Below are 6139 nucleotides of genomic sequence, written 5' to 3' on the forward strand. Positions count from 1 at the left end.
AAACCATCACTGGTCCAAGGGCCTCTCCTCTCGTTGATGCTGCTCATCCAGAGAACAGTTCCTCCTGTTGTCTCAGCACCAGCCTTTCTAGGTGTTTCAGTTCTGTTTTAGGCCACACTGTATGCAAAGAGATAATGAGGCCATGTGTCCAGCCAGTGTCCCTTGACTTTCTGTGCTATGTTTGGGGACAATCTCTTTGTACTTAGGAGCCCCATTTTGTTTCTGCATTTAGGGTTCATAAATGAACCCATGATACAACAACACATAAGGCTGATGAGTGAGTAAAGAGACTCGGGGAAAGGCACAGAAGACTTGTGTTTACAAATTTCAAGTAAGGCGGGAAGGAACAGGGAGACAAAATGATGGAGAAAAAAAATGTTATCTGATAAAATGTGGTGTCAGTCCTCAAGAAACTGAAGAATAGTGGGAGAGCTCATGTGTGAGGACCCAAAGTGGGTCAACAGAACAACAATCAACAACAACAAAAAGAGAATAAGTCAAGTGTCAGGGAAGTGTTTGGACACTTGGATCTGAACTGTCTGGAGGAAGTTTTAGACTATTATTCCTGGAAAATATTACATTAAGAAAAGTGTTGGAGGACTATCAAATGCTGTCTCTGATATGTAGGTCCTAATTTATAGTGTGTGTGTGTGTGTGTGTGTGTGTGTGAGAGAGAGAGAGAGAGAGAGAGAGAGAGAGAGAGAGAGAGAGAAAGAGAGAGAGAGAATGCCTGTGTGCCTGTGTGTGTGTGTTTATGTTGGTGTGAGTGTGGGAAAGTAGATCATGGGAATGGATAGAGAGAGGTATTGAAGAGGGTTCAGGGTAATAAGGCACATGAAACATCAAACTAAAAGGAATTTTTAAGGGGGCTTAGTAGGGTACAATGTGGGTATTGAGGAGAAAGAAGAAAAGTAAAGGTGACTCAAGAGAAGCATATTTTGCTTGAAAATGTCTTAATAAAATGTAATACTATGCATGCTAATTAAAAATGTCCAAACCCCATGCTATTTTAAGAGACATGGGATCTGTTATCTGCAGAGAGGAATGTTGTTATGTCTGTGAACTTGATCTTACAGATTGGGACAGAGAAAGCATGGGAAGGCGGAAACAGAGGCATGGAGAAGTCACAGCCAACAGATACTTTTTCTTCTCCCCAGGAACTAAGTTTATTTTTGAAACAGGACTGGAAACAACTGTTCTCTATAAAACAACCTAGTAAAACAGAGCTATCAAGGTAAATATGTGGAAAGCGGTTACTTTCCTATGAGTTTGTATGGGTTTCTGCCCTTTGGATCTTAGCTGTTTCCCACTGATCCAGTACAATTTGGGGATGGCCTTTCTCCCTAGATTGCTCTTAATGGATAAAAGTGACAATTAAACTGTAAGTTCTTTAGACCCTTTGTGAATTGTCAAATTAAATTAGGTGTGACAGAAACTTATATGTATTGTGGTGGATTTGATGAAATTGACCTGACAGCCTCTTAGGAGTGGAAGTGTTTGAGAGGATTAGGTCATGTGGCCTTCTTGGAGGAGGTGTGACTTTTTTAGAGGCAATGTGCCAGTCAGGGTGGGTTTGGGGTTTTAAATAGTCAAGCCATGCCCACCAGCTCATTGTGGCTCCAGATATAGAACTCTCGGCTACCCTCCCAGCTTCATGTCTGCCTGTATGCCACCATGCTTCTTGCCATGATGATAATGGACTAAACCCCTGAAATGTGAGCCACACCCAACTAAATGCTTTCCTTTATAAAGTTGCTAGAGTCATGGTGTCTTCCTCACAGCAATAGAACACTGACTAAGACATGTACCTTGTATGTGTGCTACTTTTTAAGGGAATAAATACAGACACCTTCAAAAACAAAACAAATTCTCTCATAAAGGGACAGCAAGCCACTAATGACTAGTAAATTTTGGCTCTCACATAACTATTGAAGTACCAGACTTCTGTGTCCTCACTCATAATAGGGAATCCCATGGATACTATTTAAAATATTGAATTCTTCACATGATGAGAGCCTGGAAACACGTGGGCACATATGATTGATTTTTTTTTTTTTTTACAATGGGGGTCCTTCTGCTGGGAACCCTCAAAGGCAAATAAACAACAATCCCTGGTGTCATGGATTTCAAGCTTACTCTTTATTGTCTCTTTGAACAACCATAACAATGATTTTTAAAGTGCTTCAGGATTTCCTAGTGGTTGAGAAAAGGAGACATCTTTTGGCTATAGATCAGTGCACTTTTCCCACCATCAAGGGCTAATAAAAGTTTCATAACCAGTGAGGAAAGTGAAGCAAATACAGTCACGATTCTCAGGGAGGTGGTTTGGAGAAAAGCCACCTTCTGCAGTGTCCAGCAGTGCACATGCCCCTGGCTCAACACTGGTCAGATCTTTTTAACTCTCAAGCTATCTGTAGATCCTGAAAGCGGTTCCAGGTCCCACATAGAAACATCTTTAGAAGCTATGGAAAAAGAACTCTACTGACAACCACTTAAGCCAGTTTCCCACTTTAGGTGGATATTGAGACACCAACATAGCTTGTGGGCTCAAATAAAAGATTGCAAGTTATAATCATGTACCACTTAGCGCTCCTGGGGCAGCATCTGTAGCTTTGAAGCTCCTCTAGGTCAAAAGGTCAAATGCAGTGGTTCATAAGATTCAATTTATACGGCCCTACAAGGCAGCCTGGTTCAAAATTACAGTCATATGTCCCATACCATTTTCAGTTGATGATGGATTGTGTGGTGGTTTAAAGAATGGTCCCCGGATGTGCATGCTTGAATTTTTAGTCTCCAATGAGTGGAACTGTGTGGGAAGAATTAGGAGGTGTGGCCTTGTTGAAGGAGGTGTGTCACTGGTGTCAGGCTTTGAGGTTTCAAAGGACCCACTCACTTTCTAGTGTGCTCTCTGCCTCCTGCTTCTGTGATGTGAGCTCTTAGCAGTTGCTCCAACTGCCTATCACTATGTCTTTACGCTGCCATTAAGGAGTAAACCGAATTAAACTCTTTCTTTTACACATTGTTTAGGCCATGATAGAAAAGCAATAGCGCTAGAAAAGACTGCACTAAGATTACATGTACCATGGTGCCATTACTATATAGCTGAAGTATGTACACAGTAGAGTATATCATCTAAATTTAAGTATATACCTGTAGTTTTACAACAAAATTGCCTATGATGCATTTTGCAGGACACATCTGTCCTGTCCACTGTTAAATGACACATTATTATAATTAAAACAAGATGGATTTTAATTTGAATTATTCAGAAGCCACTAATCTCATTTCAGATGTTCAAATGCCATTTTTGGAAGTTAGGTTTCATGTCACTGATTTCAGTATTTAAAATCTTCGGATAGGAGCCTCATAAACTTGAGGCCAGCCTGGTCTACATAGAGAATTCAGAGCAGTCTTCATTACAGAGTAAGAAATCTTATCTTGGTTTTAAAAAAAGGAAACATACAAATTAACAAGTTGGTGTAGGATTAGCTGCTTCTATAGTAGATGAGTATTGTACAGAGAATAGAGCATTCTTCTTATCACACATGATTGGATTGGCAAGTTCTGCCATCCCTCTTCTGTGACCATACAGTATCTGAGCACATTATAAGGCTGGATATTTGTCATTAAAAATATGTGTGCTTAGGGTTGGATGTCATCATCAGTACACCACTCTTAGACAATTAAATCTATGGAGTCCTGAGTTTGAATTAGTGAAATTCCAGTAGGGGCTAACATTCTGGGGAGCTAGGACTGAATAAGGCAGCCATTGAGACAGCTCAACAGGTAACGACACTAGCTGTCACATCTGATGACTTGAGTTTGATCCCCAATGCCCACTTGATAGAAGGAAACAACAGACTCCTACAGGTTGTTCTTTGATCTCTACATGTATAGTCTGACATGTGCATGCCCCCATACAAACACAGTAAATACATAAATAAAAGTGTCAACTAAAGCAGGGAAGAAAAAAAAAACAACCAAGTTTCTCTATAACCACAAAATAGATGCAATATAAATAAAGAAGTAGGGAAAACACTGTAAAAATAATTCATCTATAATTATACTTTACCTTAGAAATAAGCTAAGCTTTAAATAATTGAAAGATGCTGGAGTAAACCATTTGTGGCCATTGCCTTGAGTTAGAGAACTTAAGAGAATGCTAATGCAAATAAAAAGCACTGCAAATAAGCTGTATTTCTTTTTTTATTTGTCCACAGTATACTGTTTCTGCATATGGGTGTCATTATGCATACCGAATATCTCCCTTTTTGTCTTCGGTACCACTGTGAGAGCTGCGATTTATTGCTTCTTTCCATTGTTGATGGCTCATCTGAAAAGAAGACTGTAAATAAAAAGTATGCATTGTGCAAGTTGCATATCTCATTATGGCTCTTGGTATTTTTAATTCTTACATTTTTTTAAATTGGCAAATAACTATTACATATATAATATATAGTGTAAATTTATGAGAGATGTAAGTTGTGGAATGACTAAATCAAGCTAATTTGTCTACACTTTACCTCACACATGTGGGGTTAATGATGCATTTAGTTAACAAATGTAAGAAACAAGACAGTTTTTTATTTCTTATCTTCCCATTAATGAAATCACCATCTATTTTCATTAGAGTATTACTTCACGAAGTCCTAAGAAGGATGATGCAGCAATGTAGGCGATTACCAGGACAGAGAAGTGGGAGGGGGTTGATTGGGGAACGGGTGGAGAGAAGGGGGCTTATGGGACTTATGGGGAGGAGGGAACCAGGAAAGGGGAAATCATTTGGAATGTAAACAAAGAATATAGAAAAAAAAGACAAAATAAGAAGAAGGAATTTCAGCAATAATAATTAAATTAACCCCAGATTTCCTTTTTAGTAAACAGCTGGATCCACATAAACACAATGGAAACATCACTCGAGTAAATCCTCATCATCCTACCCTGGACACCAACTGCTCATCAGGTAGCACACAACTGCTTGTAACTCCCATTCCGGGGGGATTTGAACCCATGTCTGGCTTTCGTGGACAGCTGCATGGACAATGAATGGACCTAAATGTCAGCACTCACACATATACATCAAGTAACAAATAAAATTTTTAGAAAAACAAATTTAGAGTCATATTACATTTTCTTTCATATTATCAGTAAATATGTCTATAGACTGAAAATAGCTGTGTAGGTACAACTATAAATTATATTTTATTATTATTACTGTATAGTATACGTTACATGTATATTTCTTCAGAAAAACAATATAAGAAATTATTATAATAATTCTTTTGGTATAGTGTTTAGGAAAGACACTGGCTAATCTTTTTTGAAAATCTGCACAAAGACAGTCCAGGACCTTCAAATGGTCTGGGGTATGCTCGCTGTCAGTAATGCCTTCATAGAAGCCCCACTGTTTGTTTTACAAGGTTGATAATAATGCTTCAGTAGCCTTAGTGTTGAGTGGTTGGATTGATTACATAGCTTTTAGATTTTCTTCTGAAAACGAATGCAATATTTTTATAGCAAGGAATCATATGAAGTCACATGATGTGGTCTTGCCTCAAGTGCATAGAACCATTCTCATCGATTTCCATGTTGGGTAAGCGAGCGGGCATCAATGCCAAGCACAGGCAAATACACACCGGCATGGAGGATCATCCTAGGGCGGTTTATCTTGTACTTTCACCTTTCTCTGAAGGAGCCGTTCTCCATCTGTGACTTCATGAACCCCTTCGCAGGGGTCACCAAGACCATTGGAAGACACAGATACTTACATCACAATTCATAACAGCAGCAAGATTACAGCTATGAAGGAAGCACCAAGTAATTTTATGGCTGGGGGTCACCACAGCATGAGGAACTGCATTAAAGGGTCACAGCAAGAGGAAGGCTGGGAGGCACCATATTGGAGCTTGGACACTCATTTCTCATCGCCTGCAGTGCCTGCCACGGGTCCAAAAAGACACTCAGAGATCCATACTCATCTTTCATGACTGTCCCCTTATGTGACAGAGTCCAGATTAAATGGTATAACTGTGTAGGCTATCAGACCAGTTTTGAGGTCCTCTCTGGGTTTCATGGTCCCCTCCTTTTTCTCATGTTTAGACGTTATGCAAATGGGATATGATATGTTCTGTGCATATTG

At 39.4% G+C, this 6139-nt stretch overlaps 1 long non-coding RNA gene across 1 annotated transcript; it reads left to right on the top strand.

Annotated features, from left to right (window-relative positions):
* The first annotated feature begins 219 nt into the window (after window positions 1-219).
* LOC127667020 (uncharacterized) lies at window positions 220-4352 on the top strand. The gene is made up of 3 exons (XR_007973769.1): window positions 220-331; window positions 1077-1234; window positions 4221-4352. It is a non-coding gene; the product is annotated as an uncharacterized LOC127667020 (long non-coding RNA).
* Window positions 4353-6139: the final 1787 nt, after the last annotated feature.

The sequence above is a fragment of the Apodemus sylvaticus genome, chromosome 16, assembly GCF_947179515.1.
Source record: "Apodemus sylvaticus chromosome 16, mApoSyl1.1, whole genome shotgun sequence".
NCBI lineage: Eukaryota > Metazoa > Chordata > Mammalia > Rodentia > Muridae > Apodemus > Apodemus sylvaticus.